Here is an 18,399-nt window from a genome sequence, read left to right on the forward strand (position 1 = left end):
ATCATAAAATGTTGTGTAAACAATTCCGGCATTGCCAACAATGCTTATCAGAAAGTGTAGGTCACTTGTCAACGTGGACACAATGTCATCATCACCCCAATTCTGTATGCCTATTGTTGTTTTTTTAATGTGCATCACCCTACATTGGCACAAACATCTTTGTTAGTTCTGCTTTACAGAACAGCCGCCTACAAGTTTACCACTTAACACAGCAGTTTTCTTTGGTTTTGAGTGGTTTTATTTAATAAGCTCACTACGCAGGCTCAGAATGTTTTTCTGTGGTGTAGTTTTTATGTAGACTTTACTGCCACCTACTGGCCCAGCTTGCTTTTTTGAGTATTTAAAAAACATTTACATTTTTTTGTACAACTAGAACTGGCCCCCCGAGAAGAGCGCATACCTCTTCCAAGTCCCAACAGTGCCCTTTAATTCAATCAAGCCTATATTTAAATCTGCTAGATCCAGATTTTTATTAGGATCCACATCAAACTGTATTCACTCATTGATACCAGCCACCTAAATACGCCTGATTTTATTCACAAGATCCATATTAATCCATATTAATCCCATTCCCAGAAATTAAACAAAATCTTTCAATGTTAAAGTGAGAAAAAAATCCTTTATCCGCCATAATCCATCCAAGATTCATGGAAATCCGTTCAGTAGTTTTTGTGTAATCCTGCTGACAAACCAACCAACGAAGAGACTCATGTGAAAACATAACTTCCTTGGCGGATGTACCAAAGGCCGTGTGGACTGATTCTTTTTTTCTTTAATTGAGGGGTAAAATGTCCATTTAGAAAAATATCCATATACCTGTAGACAAGGCCTAAAAGGTACCTGGACTATTTGCTTGAATCCATTATAGCGCACAGCTGAGCCCAGTGAGTGTCTTTCATTCCTGTAGGAAGGCATTACCTTGGCACCACACTTCTGCAAGTAAGAACGACCATACTGACAGTAAACTCTGGCTCTATCCTTCAAAAAATGAAAAAAGTCTGTTTGAGAGTAAAAGGGGCTCAACTTCTTTCTTCTGGGGAAACCAGCTTCTATAAAAATGATGGCCATTTCAGAGCTGTTTTATGTGCTTAGTGCCGTCACTCCCAAAACCTGGAAATTTCTACAAGAAAGTGTATAAACCAAACATAATTGGATATCAAACAGCAGTGCAAACACTGCAAAGAGAAAGGAGTGTTTAATCTGCCCAATGTCCAATTAGCCATTCATTCTGAATAAAATCAATACTCTGCAGCACCTCATGCTGCCTGGTTTAAAGATGTCTTATTTGTCAAACAGCCAGACAGAAATTCAAGCCTCAAGCTTGTTTGTTTTCTTTATCTTCAGATATGTGGACATAAATTATTCAAACTAGTTAACCTCAATAGTAAAAAGAAAATCTGAAATCTTCCCCCCAGAAACGCTGGGGGTAGAGTCTCAAACTAAGAAGTTAAACTCCAGAACGGGACAAATGATTTGAAATGAAGGAAAACAAGTCTTTTTCAAGACCTTATTTTCGCCCTCGGACCAGCAGGCAGAGCATATGTATGATTATGTAACAGTACAGAGATTTATTTATAAAGCTCCATAAATGTATACATGTGCTGGGCCTGCTCCTAAATACATAAGTGGCTGGGTATGGAGTTTGGAGCAGGTAAAATATTGATACACTGCAAATGGACGAGCAGTACAACTCCAACTGTGTTTGATTGAGCAAAACCACTCTTGAAAAAGGCCAATTAACTACGAGTGATTCACAGTGACATATGAAGTGTAGATGACTAAAACAAAAAATTGGGGCCATCTCTTTTTTAGCAGCTATGTTTTCAGGGCTGCACGACTTTAACTTGGTCCGTGTAAAACATCACTCATGTCTCTCGAACATATCAGTCTGTCATCTGCTGTTCCAAATAAACCAAAGTATATTCAGTGTTGTCACGATACTGGAATTTAATGATAAAGCTTGTTTAATAAAACCAGCATCGAAGTTAATTTACTTCTGACAGTAGTCTGAAGAGTGAGAGATGGTGGATCTATGTGGGTACTGCAGCAGTACATTTAGGTGTATCAATACTGCAATAATTAGTATTGAAAGGGTTTCACATATTTATATGTCAATCAATACTTTCAATCAAGCAATACTTTTGACAGCATTTGTATACTAACCAAACAGCTGGCCAGATTCTTTAACTCTCCTAGTCTTGTTTCTGTCTCGCCTTATTGCCTTAGTTTTGATGACCCTTTGCCTCTTTATTGACCACCGCCTGCCTGTCTGCCTTTGCCCTTTAACTGTATTTTCTGGATCTGTCTGCCACTCCATTGCTGTCCAACCCAGGTTAAAAGACAAAGTAAAGACTTTTTTTTCCATTTACCTTTAACTGCTTGTCTGCTGAGTCTGCTGCCTTTTAGTTCACTTGCCTGTTTCTACTGTACTTCTACAAGTGAGGCACCGAAACGGGAAGTACACAGACAACTTGATGGGCAGTGGCTGGTGCTACACGATACAGGGTAATAAAAAAAAAATCATAGTGATTATCGTGACAGAAATAACAATTGTGGTATGTGAGAATAGTGGGAATGATGATTTTGGCATCCCAATGTTCATGCTCACTGAAAAAGCTATGTATTTGTTGGGGTCTATACCAAACAAACATGTTTTCTTACATCTGGAGCACAAGATTTGTAGGCCAGGGCTTCTCTGTAGCACTATATAGTCTCTCTCTCTCTCACACACACACAAACCCCTCCTCCCCCGCCCATGAATAAAGTGCACTTGAACTCTGTATCTCTGATTTACCAGAAGAGATCTTGTATAAGCAAATGAATCTAACTTTTTTGCACACATATACTGTACGATTAATTTAGCTTGTTTAAAAATCACTAGCCTGCACACACAGCAGAGTGCAATCACAGCACACTAACTTGACCACATTACCAAACATAAATACAGCCTCCATGCAGAGCACTCTAATTAACTGATTAATGACAACCAATTAACAGCAGAACGGTCACACAGAACAAGATCCCAGTAAACACACCGATCATAACTGCTGAGTGCATTGCTAATATTATAATAATAAACAACTCAGATTGTGTTCATTCATGCACAAAGAGAGAGAGGTATAGAGGGCAAAACTGACAAGTTCTTCCTCAACTGAGCCAGCTGTCTGTATATGACCTCATCTCGCCCTGCAAGAATACACAAAGCTCCGCACAGCAAAGCACAGCACAGGTTGGAGACTGACGATAATGGCTCCCCCCCTGAGGGGAGCCAGACTAGATACTGCAGGCAGATGCTCAGAGCCCACAGGTTGGGGGTGGAGTTCATGAAACTTAATAAGCCCCGCAAAGATTTCAGGTAAGCAGCGCAGCACCAAGCATTGTCGAAAAAAAAAAGAGTTAGAAGAGCACTGAGGACTTCACTATTCTCGCCCACAGGATGCATTGGGTATAGGCTGCGTACATGAAGAATGAAAGCTGCATTGCTCACAAGTTGACTGCCTGAACTAGGTCAAGGCAGGTCAAGCAGAAAATGTGCAGAAGTTACCACTAATCTTGCAACACTCTGAACTCATCCTGCCTCTCACACCGAGTTTAGCATGGTAGAGATTGGGGAGTGACACCACAGTGACCCACCTGATATATAGCAACATGCAGCTATGCACTTATTAATCATTAATACTGAAACTGGTAAATTCATATTGTTTAGCAAAAAAATCTCACAAAAAACAGTTGACCTTTAAGTAGGAGTGCAGCAGAATACTGTTATCAAGGTATTGAAGTATCTTTGATATTGAATTCTATTGTATAAATGTTATTTTAAATATAATATTTCAAGTTTATATAAGGTTTCCTGTCTGTTAGGATGTAATATTTTGTGAAATTATATTAAATCCCTCCGGTTTTCATTCATTTTAGGGTCATTACAAACAGTTTTTAACAGGGGTGATAGCCAAACCCTGACCCAAATTAATACTAACCCTATACTTAAAACTACGCCATAGTCAGTCTCCCCTAAGGTATTATGTAACAGAGGTGTCCAGTCTGGAGGATGTATCTACAGTTTGCACACATGCGCTAAAGCCATCTTGTAATTCATCTTCAAAAAGTCAAACATTTGCAAGCAAGCATGTTTTGATTTACGGACTCAACAATTACCTAAGTGTTTTTTGAACTTTCGGCGTCATCACGAAGATACTAAGCGGAGCAGCGAACTCCAGCAGTTACGAATGAGCTCGACTGACCGACAGAAACTGCAGAACTTAGCGAGGAAAATCTCGGTGCTCAGTCTGTTTCATGTTCATGCTGTGCCCATTCAGCGTCTGTGAAATCGTCTTTCCCCGGAGCCAATGGTGCTCTCAGCTGCTGGAGACGTGATGTTGATAACAACCCAGCGGAGCACTTTGCCTCCCACTCATTTTGTTTTTCTCAAACAGGCAGGAGGCTGTTAAATTTGCTTTCAAAATAATTTAGTAATTAATGCGGTCAACTTTTTAAAGTGAAAAAGCTGCAGAACATTAATCTGATCTGCCAGTTTTGTTTCATATTGTATTTAGTATTGGGCCCTTTTCTATTAATTCAATCGAGAATCGAGATTCTGAATCGAATTGGCATCAAGGTATTGTGATAGCATCAAATCTGGAAAAGAAGCATATCATCCCAGGCCTCCTTTTTAAACTATAATTACAGTGGGGCAGCAGTTGGAAACACAGATGGTTGGAAAGCTCAACACTGACATATGTTGGTAATGGCCGCACCGGGCTCCCATAAAGTAAGACAAAAGATACTTGCAACCAAGCCTAACGACTTTTCCAAGGGAAAACCCTTCAGGCAGACTAGTCTACCACATTCAACTTAAGCCCTCTGCCCCTGAACCCTCTCTGCTACGGGGGCACACATGGGCAAAATACAGCCCAGGGGCTGGTTCCGGCCAATTAAACAATCTCTAAAAAATCAATATGAGGCAGCACGTTGATGAATCTCGAGGTGAACCACTACAGTGAGTCTGCATCGCTATTTAGCTCGATTTTAACTGAGGCCCCTGTCTACATTTTGATTGGACAACAGGCCTCAAGTTGAATCTTGCTCTCACCTCAAGCGACAAGTTACAATAGTGGTTGTCAGGACGGAGACATAACTGAACCTCAAGAAGTCACGTTACAGATAAAAAAATGCAAATTTTGCCGACAGGGGTGCTAGTATCCCCTCTCTTCACCACAATATGCCTACTGATTGTAACCGATGATAATAATTATATTAAGTGTGTAATACCGTATACCATGAAACTGTTAGATTTTCTGAGATGGTTAACGTACCCTCAAAATCTAAGGTTACTGTTGCATACGACCACAGCTAAGCAGATGAAATATAAAGGACAGTGAAGCAAGCTGACACATAAACACATGGAATATTAATGTTTCGCTGACTATCATGTGGACAAACTGTGAATGTCACTACATACACTGCATGTGGCATAAGCCATCCATTTCCTCCATTAAGCCAATCGGCTCGTTCAAGATGAGCTGCACCTTGGCCGGAAAGTGGGCGAGATCAGGCGGCAGCAGCGGGGCAGCAAAGCCAATCAAGTCGGACAGTTTTCCAGCTGCCTTCAGTCTGTACAGGAAGTCACTGTACAGATCTAACTCTCATTGATTTATAAATGTTATCAGACACATTGATCAGTTTGCACGCAGTCTTCAGTTGTTGTCAGTTCGCTGCTGTTAGTAAATGATCTGAGCAGACCTGTCCTTCTAGACTTCATTAATAAATGGAATACATTTAATAATCAAACAAAGGAAAGACAAACAAGACAATAGTTTTCATTATTGATCTGTCCAATATCTATACTTCACACCTGAATCCTCACATCTCACTTACCACAAGTTTTTGTGCTGTGAAATACTTTACGGGCCAATTTAAATAACAACAATCATTTATTGTGTGCCGTTTATAATATGGATGTGAGCTGTTTAGTCTCCACACCGGCCACACGCGTGTCTTCTAGTAACAGAATCGCCTAAACAAGTATGATCTCTCCATTTCAGCAAAAACAAAAAGTTTCTATGAAACGTCATATAGTTGAGACAACATCTAAACCAATCAGCTGTCAGATCAGGCCACAGCCAGGTGTCTGCAGTCAGTGGAGAGCCGCCTCGATCCCGCGAGATTACCGTTGCCCACATGTGCATGACGTCAGAGCAGGTCGGGATCAAGTCGGTGCTTGACAAAACCACTGTATGACACAAAATTAAACACCTGACGTTACATACAGTATAAATATACTCATGTGAAGGCATGTCAACACTGCATAAATCAACCGCAGTGCATAGCGACCAAACAACAACTGAGCTTAAGTTAGCCACCACAAAAACGCAAGTCACAATTAAAAGCTCTGAAAGTGCAACACATTAGCAAAACAAAGAAAGAGTAGAGACATATTTGCACAGGAAAACTTCAGCAAAAAAAGCTAGCTGATAAATAGAGCCACGGGCATGTTAGCATGAGCATGTTAGCACTAGCAGTTTTTACCTTGTTGCAGTGGCACAGTAGGGGGGGAGTTGCGAAGAAACATCATTTGAGGCAGAAAAACTCCGATATTCAGGTCCAAAGGTGATATAACAAACACAGTTAATTATTCGGTAAAAAAAATAAATAAATAACTCCACAAAGCTGAAGTCTTATTGGAAATCAAACATTTTTAGCTGGTTAGCCAAATGACGTCAGCGCACACCTGGCATGAAGTGAACGTGAGGACTTAATCAAGAGGGCGAGGGTCTGCCTGAACCTGCATCTACACAGTCTGCTGTTTTCCTCACCTCACTACACTATTAAATGGGCTGGAAATGAGAGTTTATCTGAGCCAAGAGGGTTCTTTTATAACCTGTCAAAATAAATTATAGTTTTAGTTTTTGGTTTCATAATTAGGGGTAGCATCCTGATCTGAAATAGCCTGAACTAAAAGTACATTCATTCATTAAGAGCCAAATTGAGATAAAAAATACAAAATAAAGCATCTCCATTAATATTCCGAATTGTTACATCAAGGTCAGCTCAACTGTGTTTATCCAAATTCATAATAAGTTGTATGAAAGTGGTGTATTGGGGTTAATTTGTCTGTCCTCCTCAAAGGCTCTAAGGTTTATTGTGCAAATTTGGCAACACCTGATTCTAATAGTTGTTTTTGACTTAAATTGTGTTCATTTGAATAAAATCGGTGTTGCAGCTCCAAATTGTGAGGAGGTAATGTTGCCTAAGACGCTGCAGTTCTCCAGCTGGGGGTCAGGATCCTCAGGTGAATTTCCAAGAGGTTGCCAGATGGTTGTAGAAATAAAAATAACATATTTTAGACTGGGGAAAGGTTTCTACATTAAATTGTCTGTTACAGTCACATAATCCGTGCAGCTGCCAGGATAACACATTAGCAGTTTTTTCCAAATTTGTATGTGTCATAGGCTACATACCTAATTGACATTTGTACAAAACGTGTCATACGTTCACAGTTCATTTTCATTACCAGCTCATATGGGGGTGGTGGAGGGGGCAGAGGTGGACCTAGAGGCTGCCAAGCTGGTGACCGCAGTTCAAGTCTGCATTTCAGCATTTGGGAGTGTGAAACCGCCGGATATTTGTAAGGAGACCTCGGGACAATTTCCAGTCATGTTTGTGGCAACCCTAACCCACAAGCCAAAACATGATGCCAGTTGTTTCTGTGTCTAAACCAAATCAGAGTATAAGTATAGTGGTGTCACAACATAAAGCTGAAAATGAACCTAAAGAAATGTCAAGTTTTAACTCATCTGTGGTTTTTTGCAGAAAAGCAGTTTGCCAACATTTATTCTGCCGATCGGGTGGCTTTATTGTGCCTTAAAATACATTTTATTGGAGTCAAAGTGTGCGCTCTGGTTGGACACGCACAAAAAACCCTCTCCTCAGTCAGTGTTGGTGTCACAGTTAACACAAAAAGGACCCAAACACAAGACACACAGGCAGGCAGGTAGATAAAATCCAATGCCAACACTAAAAAGACAACAAAAACTGGCAGCAAAAAGGCAGGCGAAAAAAAATATCAAAGTAATACAAAAGCTGAGCACAAACCAGAAAACCACGGCGAACGAAGCAGGAGCACAGGGAACACACAAGACTCAGGGAACAGGTGCAGGAGACACAGGACTGACGGAGACAAAAACAGACAAACCAACAAAGAGTGAGGGAACAGCACAGGTTTAAAGGTGCACTGTGTGGGAATTTAAGTTTAAAACATTCAAGTGTGCAAATAAATAAGAGTTTTGACATTATTTCAAAGACAGTGATGTGTCGTGCTGCAGAGATATCCACTGAAGTTAGTGTACTAACCAGCTAGCCCCAGCCTGTCCTTTGTCTTCATACCACTCCAAAGCTCTACTGAAGGGGAACACAGGAACAGGTGAGCAGGAAGTAGAGAGAGCCACGAAAAAGACACGAGAGGATGTAACTACAAAATAAAACAGGAAACGGAGGGTTGCGACTTAAAAAGGTCACGAACCCACTGGCCTTAGACTGAACAAAGCGACGTTAACAAAATAAATCTTAAAGATATCAGACTGGATCACAGGGGGTAGCTTTAATTCCCAGTCTAATTTTATTTGAGGGTTTCAGTCTGTCATATTTGTGTGAGAGCGCCCATCTGCCCGTCTGCACGCCTGTCTAACTAATTGTGTGAACAGGAAGCACTCCAGCCTCCCTTTCTGTTGTTATGAGTCCTCTCTGTTCTTTCAAATTCGGTGCTGTAATGAGGTTTACACGGTAACGCTGAGATATTAACCATTTTCCTGCCCCGGGCTTTGGTTTAATACTTCAGTCAGACGTGATGTGTGTGAATCTATATGTGTGTGCGCGCGTGCCTCTCAGTGTGGCGCAATGTAAAGCTGACATTTTGGAAAAGCACAAAACCAGACAGGCGAGTTTGCACAGACATCCCAAAGAGAATGCACACATCAGCAGATACGCACATGGACACAAATCCAGCACATGCAGGAATATAATGAGACAGGCTTGAAAAGTTTTAAGAGAGAGAGAGAGACGGCGAGAACGAGGGAGGGGAAACAAGTGGAGAAAAGGCAGACAACCTGCAGAAAAGCACAATAAAATGGGAGGGGAGGGAGATGCAAACGGAGGGGTAGACTCTGTGGGACTGAGCGACACAGAGAGAGGAGAGACACTGGTGGGGGTTCGGTGGGGAGTTGAGGACCACATACTCGAGCCAGCCCACGCAAGCAGGAGAGCAAACACAGAATCGGGATGGATGGAGGCAAAAGACGCCAAAGAGTGGGAGGGCTGAGGAGGAGGAGGAGGAGGAGGAGGACCACATGTTCGCACCGTGTCTGTGCTGCAATAAGGAAACGAGAGGACGAGGAGAAGGGGAGGACACGAAGGGGAGACAACAGCTGAGATTGTGTGGAAAGACAAAGGGAGGGAGACGGGGCTGGGAGGCGAGAGAGACAACATACCAGCTGCACGAGGGGAGAGAGGGGGGAGAGAGAGAGTGGAGGAGGCAGGGAGGACGGACAGAGGATGTAGTGCAGAGCTGCTGTGAGCGAGACAGACTGCATACTCATAACACATTATGGCTATTATTAGACAGAGAGGAGAGGTAGAGGGGAGGGTGGGGGGCCTGCGGGAGGAAAGGAGGAGGGGGAGAGGAGTGGAATGGGGGTGGGTGAGGGGGTAGTACCGCCAGCAATAAGAGGATGAGAACAAACATATGACTGGCTGCATGGATACAGCAAACTTCTAAGTGATGGAGTGATGCAATATAGGAAGGAATGGATTTTTAGGAAAGGAAAGGAAAGGAAAGGAAAGGAAAGGAAAGGAAGGGAAAGGAAAGGAAAGGAAAGGAAAGGAAAGGAAAGGAAAGGAAAGGAAAGGAAAGGAAAGGAAAGGAAAGGAAAGGAAAGGAAAGGAAATGGGAAGAAGGAAAGGAAGAAGCCAGAGGCACTGTTCAGGGGGGTTGAGGAAACCCCTGTAAGCAAACCAGAGGAGCAAAATGTAACAGCGGACAGGCGGGATAGAAAGGAGGGAGAGAGATCAATGTGTGTTGTTTTGGGGAGAGCCAAAGCCCGGCCAGTTACGTCACTTCAGATTTGTTATGTATTCCTCACTTTTTTCAGCCCCTCACTCCCTCAGTCCTTCCCTCTTTCCTTCCACCTCATCCTTCGCTCCACTGACTTCAGCCCCACTCAGCGAGAGACTCCACAGCAGGCTGCTGCTGCCAGTCTGTGTGTGTGAGGCTCAAAGTACGACTCTCCATCCGACCCCCTTTTTTCCTCTCCATTTCCCCCCTCTTCGTCTTTTCTCCGCTTTTTTCCAGAATCGACCGATGTCCTGCGACTTCGGACTGATTTTTTACTGCTTCCTTCTGTGCTGAGGAAGTTATGAGAAGGGAGAGAAAGTAAAACAACAGAACGTGTCTTTAAAAAAAAGAAAAAGAAAATCAGTTCTCATCGTTCAGGAGCCATTTGTGTAACTGTCTTCTGAAGAGTATTCCCCAAACTCTAAAGGCTCTGCTTCACATTCACCACTGAGCGATTTAATGTAATTAATTCCTATTTTCATCAAAAAGCCCTTTACCCTCTCCGGCTCCGACATATATTCTGATCCCCCCTGCCGGATACTATAAATTACATTATTCACACAGGATACAGTAGGTGAGATTTTGACACACACACACATTCACACACTTCTTTCCCCTCACATGCTGACTACTGTTAAGGATCCAGGCCTGTAAAACGGGGCTTAATTTTACCAATTATAAGTGAGCTTTATTCAAATAAATGTCTGCTAATCCGTTTTGTCTTTTGGGTATGTGTGAGAAATCAAGAGCTGTAGCCTTGATGTGGAGCTCCTGTGTGTTTTTATTTTTTTCTTCTCTTTCTTGTTTTTGTCTTGGATTTGATTTAAACGAGGGGGTTTTTTGTTTCAAGCTGTGGAATTACAGCTCCACCAAGTGGTCTCAGGCGTCCCATCTGGGGAAAACAAAATGCAAAGTTTATGAAGCACAGTATAGAAAATATATGTGTGAATTAACATTTTACAAGAGTGGTCAGGGGGAGCTTCAAACTACCATCAAATTACGATAAATCAATATAGTTATGTCTGAAATCATTCCTCTCCTCACTTGTATGCTTTGTTTTCACATCCAACCCCCCTCCAGAGGCCTTTACCTCCACCTGCCTCCAACAGCAAACAGGTTTTTCCTCTGCTTCTTCTCCCCCTGCCGTTCCGCTCGGTCCAGGAAGATGAAGATTGCTGGGCAAACAGCCGCAGGTGCAGCCAGGAGCTCGGAGAGGCAGAGACAACAAAGCCAGATCTGTGGAGGAACATCAAGCATCAGCAAGACTGTCAACACCGGCAGCTGATAGCGGGGGAAAGGAAGGGAAAACAGACGTCTGCGAACAGACACAGACAATCAGTGCCAACAGGAAAAGTGCGGGGGCTGTTTATGCCGCTGCCATGTTGGATGGCAGTTCTGCCAGTGTTGTAACCAGTCAGCTGACTCCTGTGCCAGCATCAACAACCTTACTTTACTCAATGAGCAGACCCCATTAAAGGGTTTCTGGCCCAGCTGTGGCCTGGAAACAGAACATAATGAAGGGATTTATAGTATGAAACTAATTAAAGATCCAAAGGTTAGACTTGGAAAAATGTTTGGCCCTCAAAGTGAAATAGTCTGGGGCAGCCCAGGTTTAAATGCAAAATGCAAGACGGTGTTGAATTACAGTTGTGTTCACCTACACGGCAGTCTGCACCTACTTTGTTCTGCACAGTGAAGATCCAACTAGATCAAGAAATAAGCAGTTTAACAATTCAAAGGCTCTGCTGTCCTCTAGTGTCTACCAGCCTGCACTGTGAGATCAGACGCACCCTTCACAGTCCTACATGACTGCAAACACCTGACTTCAGTAAACAGCAACAGAGCGGGTTTTATTGTTGGATTATTTACTTGGAAAAAGCGGATGAAAACAGCTTGTAGACAGTCCCGAGTGAAATGTTCTGCTTCCTGACTCCCTACATGACTGAGTTGACATAAGCTTTTTTTTTTCTTGTCAGAGCCTATAGACTGCAAATCAGATGACAAACACACGCTGGGGCATGCTGGGATGTACAGTTGAGGAGATGAAATGACGCTTTAAATGCAGCAGACTGGGTGTTTTGAACCCCCTCGCCCTCCTGAGTTACTGTTCTCAGCGGTGTGATGCAATTCCCCATAAACAGGAAAAAACAAATAGAGAGCAGCTTGTGCAGGGGAGATACAATCCACGTCCAGATCAGTTTAACGTGATGGAAGCGCTCCCTAAACACACACATGCACATGACAGAGCCCAGCCAGAGAAAAACACTCGCATGAATAATGAATATTATATATGTGATAGCCTGTCATACTCTGCCAGTGAATGTCGGGGAAGTTGTGATAACCTTTATGAATATTGCATGCGCTGTAGTGTGAGACGCCCCAAAATTACTAAGACAAGGACACAGTGATCGCTCACTGCTGGCACGAACACAAGAACCTTTAAGATGATCTATTATAAACAGCTGCAGCACCTAATACTCCTGATTAATGCTCACAACTGTTGCTCTTAAGATATTTTTTTTGATTATCACTTATAAATAAATGTTTTTCAAGTGTATTGTTATTCAAGTATTGCACATAAAAGTAATCCATTTCAATGTGGTTATTCTCTCATCTTGGTATTTAATTTATACACTGCATGAAAATGTACGTGTGATTGAAATACAAGAGTGTATAGTGTCCTTTGTTGTTGCTATATATGACAAATATAATGTCAATGTTGGGAAATATAATAAAGGAATATGTTAGAGGTGCAGTATGTTAAGAATTTAAGTAGACAACATTCAAAAAATTAACAAAAAAAAACATCGGTAGAATGTGAGGAAATAACAGTTTTGATGTTATTTACTTATTGTTGCAGAGGTATCTACTGAAGTTAGCATGCTAAGCAGCTAGCCTCGGCCCGTCACGTTTAAAAGCTCACCTGCTAGAGGTGTAAACACAGTCTGGAGCGCTAGCTGCATGGCTAACTGAGCTAACTAGCTAATTGCAGACACAGTGAGCAGCAGTTAGTGGTTACTCTGGCGATATTCTGCCCCCTATTTGGAGTATTAATTAGATAGGTGACCAATTATTACATATTGCACCTTTAAAGTCAACAATTTTTGTATTTTTGCAGCTCACTGAAAGTTACTTTTTTCATTTTCTTGTAGTCACAACCCACATCTCCCACTACATGCATAAAAGAAAAGGCATATTCACTTACCAAATTTACTTTGTTATTTTGTAGCACACAAATAAAGGAATTGTGAAATTAGCCTGCTGATTAAGTCAAAGCTAACGTGGCATCACGAGGGCCACTTTCTCAATCGACCTCCAGAGCCAATCCATACATAATACATGAATAATCCCCCTGTAGTCTGGAATCAACAAAAAGTTCAATTATATTTAACAATATTTAAATTTAAATATTGTAACCGCAGTCTTGCATTATTTTAATAGAAAGAAAATGCTCCAGCTGTCAAAAGCATATCAGCGATAAATAGTTACAACTGCAGGTAATAAAACAACAGATGTTCGAGCTGGAGAGGTCGAATAAACACACAAAAAAGAATATGATAACACTTTGTATTACCTATCATTAATGAATGGTTATTTATAGTTAATTACACTTTAGTTAATAGTTATCTCACTGTTAGCAAACAAAATAAATGCTTTATAAACCGTTTATAAAGCAATTGTAAAGGTTCATAAATTATTTGGTTTAAAAAGCATTTCTACTGTTTGCTAACAGTGAAATAACTAAATTTTAATTAAGTCTAAATTTAGTTTAACTGTATTAATGTTGCTTATTATAAAGTATGACCAAGAAAATCTATTGTAAGAATTGTGTAAGAATGTATTTATTTCCAATAATATTTTTAAAGTCGTAAAAGATAAGTTAATAAAAGCCACAAGACCAAACCCTGGTATCCCAAGCAGGTTGACTTTATTTGTATCTTCCATGATAATTAATTGTCATCAGGATCGCATCAGTTAACAGTGTTATTGCCACCAGCTCCATTACCCTCACTGTCATCATCATCTTCCACTCAAATGAAATAATTACATTATCTTAAACAGGCCAGTGACAACAGCTATAATCTGGTGTGATATTGACAATCTCATTATCAGTTACATATTAATTAGCTTAAATACTGAGGACATTTTGCTCGACGGTGCTTGAACAGAAAGCCCATTCCTGGCTTTTACACATCACTGTGTAAGACAATAATGCATTGTATGTGACATTATTGTTTTATACTCCATAGAGGCTGCATGTACATAACAACTACATTGTGGTAACAAGTCATTTGTTCGACAGCTCACAAGTAATCCAGCAGCATTAAATATTTAGCGAGAAAGAAACGAGTATCCTGAAGTGTGACGCGATCATCTCTTCTGAGGTTGGAAGTGAGAGAGCTCTTGCTGCATTGACAAGCAGGATTTTACATGATTACAGCTTTTCATCGTCCAATGATGATACTCAGCTTACAATCAGGTGACACATATTTAAAAAGGCGTTGCTGCATCTCAAACACTAATCGTGACCACACTGTAACTCTAAGCTGACCCCCGATCGTAAAATTAGCCTCGACTCAGGTGGTGATATGTTGTCGCATCGAGGATAAGCCAGCTCAGTCACCGGAATAAAATGTTGGCATTTTACATGTCTGCAAAACACACATCTGTTCCAATCTGTACATTTCATACGCATCATATCAACATTTCTACAATACTTGTCATGTGAGCTGACTTTCATGTTAGGACATGGAAGAGATGGTGGCGCTGTGACAGCTAGGTGAGATAGCTGTGAAGCCAGAGACCACTGTTCAAGATGGCGTTTCAACATTCATAGGTGAGAAACCACTGGGTATTTTTAACGACACCTCAACAAGTTTTCCAGCCGTGTTTGTGACAACAAAACCAGATAAAAAAAAAAATATATGTCAGGGTAATTTCCATGCCGTGTCAGTGGCAACAAAACCGGATATCTTTGATGAGACGTCAGGACATTTTCTAGCTGTGTTAGGTGCAACAAAACCAGATATTTTTGATGATACATTGGGACAATTTGCAGCAGTGTTTGTGGCTAGAGAACCAGCTAAGCCAAAACAATATTTTCCTAACCCTAACCAAGTGGGGTTTTTAACCTAAATCTAACCAGACTGTAGGCGCAGCAATGTCACAACATAAAATTTAAAACTGAACCTGAAGAAATGAAAAAACTGTAAAGTTTCAACATCGCTGTGGTTTGCAGAAACGTACCTTGCCAACATTTAATCTGGTGATTGGCTTTGACATGCAACAACACACAGATGTTCATTATTCCAGTGCAAAAACAAAGGGCGATGACACTGTATCACACGGATACAAGGCTCAGTACAGGTACAGTACAATTTTTGCACAATGGAAAATTGCCATTATTCATTATTAAATGAGCAGCAAAAACATACCTGTGGATCAAAAACAAACAGTGATCTTGGCTGCTGTTTTTTTTTTAGCTCTGAGGGAGACTTATTAATGCACACAAATTCACATTAAAGTGTCTGAGGTCAGAGGTCAAAAGGATACCCTGAATTCTGTTTTTGGTCAGTATTGTCTGAGGAAACTGCAATTTGACTTTATTTGGATAGTCCAATGTCAATAGTGCTACAAGTTTGTGAAACCTAAGTCAGTGGATCACAGATTTCTATTGGTTACCTGATAGTTCGTAGAAGCCATGTTAGACTAACTTGAAAATGAAAAACAGAAAATGCAGCTGGAATCCATGTGAGTTCTGGTCAAACCAACTCTAAACATGTTTTTTACAGTGTCTGACAAACTTGGTATGACTACTCGACTCACCCCATGACCACAAGAGAAACAGTAACAGTATTGACAACAATACATCGGTCATAATTGCTAGAGCGTTTTAGAAGCTAGTGAAGTGATGACGTTGAGAAAGAGGTGGGAAAACAAGAGCAGGATGTTGTGCTCGGGCAACACAAGGGAAACCGTATGTTTGGGCACGAGAAAATGTGTATTTTAGAGCAAACCACCTTCCTCTCTCGTCGTTGTATTTGTAGTTTGTGCCATATGGAGCAACACAGCCAGACAATGAGTTACGCAGTGGAAATGGAGGCTTATTCACAGTCACCTTTATGTGGTGTTGTTTCAATGACTGAAGCTCCTGTTGTTTGTTGTTATAAGTTCAGAAAGCTGCTTAGCAACATATACAAGTCTGGGCACAAAGCAGGGATATGGGTAATATTGCTCAGTAACACATTCAGTCACAGTAAAAGTCAAACAATAAGAAGATAAATGCACAATCACATAACACTGCGCTGCTCTCTATAGGTTTGTTGCACCTCTGAACGGCAATGTCACAGCAGGTGCTTTACATGAGCTGCCAGAGACAAGTTACCTGGTGTGACATCCCCGAACAGAGTGTGTGCAACACATCTCAGCCCGTGGAGAGCAGGGCAGCAGCTGTTTTCTACCCTGTCTGATTCGCTGATGGTTTACCCTCCAAATACCACACACGTATAAGGCTTTGCTGCCACCTAGTGGACAAAAATCCAGCTTGCAAGGTTTAGCCAGACACATTCTGGGTGGATTTACTCATGAGCAAGACGTAACTATTTATTTTTTTAGCAAAAGAAAGTGCATTTCGCCTGAAAAGATCAAGTAATCTTGGATTTTTTTGCTCCTGAGTAAACCGACTCGTTTGTCACCTCCACCAGCACAGATCGTACTAAAGCTCTCTGTGCATGTGCCACCTGTACCAGCTGCTATTGTCTATGTGCATGCGTGTAAGCACAGGCATTTTCTCTTTTTTGCTTTGGCATGTTGATGGATTCTTTACGCGTGAACGAGAGCTCGTGTTGACACAAGGACGCAGCATTAACTGAAATCCTGAGCGCAAAACGTTGGCAACGTCGGACACAAAGGCAACGTAGCTGGACAATTCCATGCTTTCAGTGTGTGTGTGTGTGTGTCTGTGTGTGTGTATTGTCTGCATGTGTGGGGCTATTATGGGTATTGGATTTAATGTCACTCTAGTCTAAAATAAGCTGTTATAATGGCTGCTTCACCGCTGTGACTAAACATGCAAGCGCGCATGAGTATGCGTGTGTGTTTGTGTAAGACATCATGGGCACAAAGTTTCTCTTGGCACACCTGAAGCGGCTGAGGACACACTTTTGACACACTCTGAGATAATAAAACACAGTATAAATATCCATTAACAACACATTTGAGTGAAATACGCTTAAATAAATAAACAAATAAATAAATAAATAAATAAAACCGCAAGCAAATATAAGTGGGTCCAAGCACCCCACGCAGTTCGGAGCCAGAGGCTCACGACCCGAGCTCAGTGGGAAGGAAAGAGCATTGTCCATTATACAGTAAATAAATAAACAATCCAACTAAAACATGAGATTTCTAAAGCTTACAAAGGCATTTGGATTTCAGACATCACTTAAACAACCTGAAATAATGTCTACTCAAGTATGCAGATGATATAAAAGTAGCAAATTACAGACTGAAGTGTGGTTATCTGTTTCGTCAGTATTTAGATAGAAATGAAAAAGCAGTCAGATTGTAAATTGGAGCTCACGACTTGTGATTTTCGATTCAGCAACAAAAAGTGCGTATTGAACAGAACCTTTCCGAGCCGTGTTTCTACAATCAAACAAAAAAAGCCCAAATTGAGTGATCGAGTTAGTGAAAGCAACATGTCGCGATTAAAACAGAAAGAGCACAGAAGTGTGGTCGGTGCTTTTTTTAAGTGCTTCTTTTCATTAATGAGGACAATTTTATCGACATGTCCAGAGACTGAGATGATAAATAGCTGTAAAAATAATTGTCTTTTCACATTTTCACTCCTCTTTCCAGCCCGTGGCTGTTTTAAAGCAAGTCTTTGTCCTTCTCCAGTTCTCCAGTCACACGGAAACACTTGTCCTTGTCGCTGTTTGTTTCCTCCTTCCGCTAGTTTCCTCGTGCCCAGTTCAGCTTGATGGCCCCCAAAGCTACCCGAGATCCAGAATCAGTGTGTGTGAATGTGTGTCAGAGTGTGTGTGTCCTGTACGCCAAACAAGGTCAGCACTCATGCTCTACTTTAAGTTTCCAGAGGGTTTCATTGAGAGATCGTTCCTGTTCAGGTTCAGATGTTTGTCGTGACAGTATCTCTGTGCCTGTCCGTATGTCCGTTATCGCTATCGAGCATCATTTTTCATTCTTTCAGTGTGCTTTTCAGTATCGTGTCCAAAGTAAGCAGATAGAGAACGAGGGAGACCCTTCCCGACATCGCAAGTGGTTGAAGTGACCTC

The sequence above is a fragment of the Pagrus major genome, chromosome 10 (assembly GCF_040436345.1).
Source record: "Pagrus major chromosome 10, Pma_NU_1.0".
In the NCBI taxonomy this organism is placed as follows: domain Eukaryota; kingdom Metazoa; phylum Chordata; class Actinopteri; order Spariformes; family Sparidae; genus Pagrus; species Pagrus major.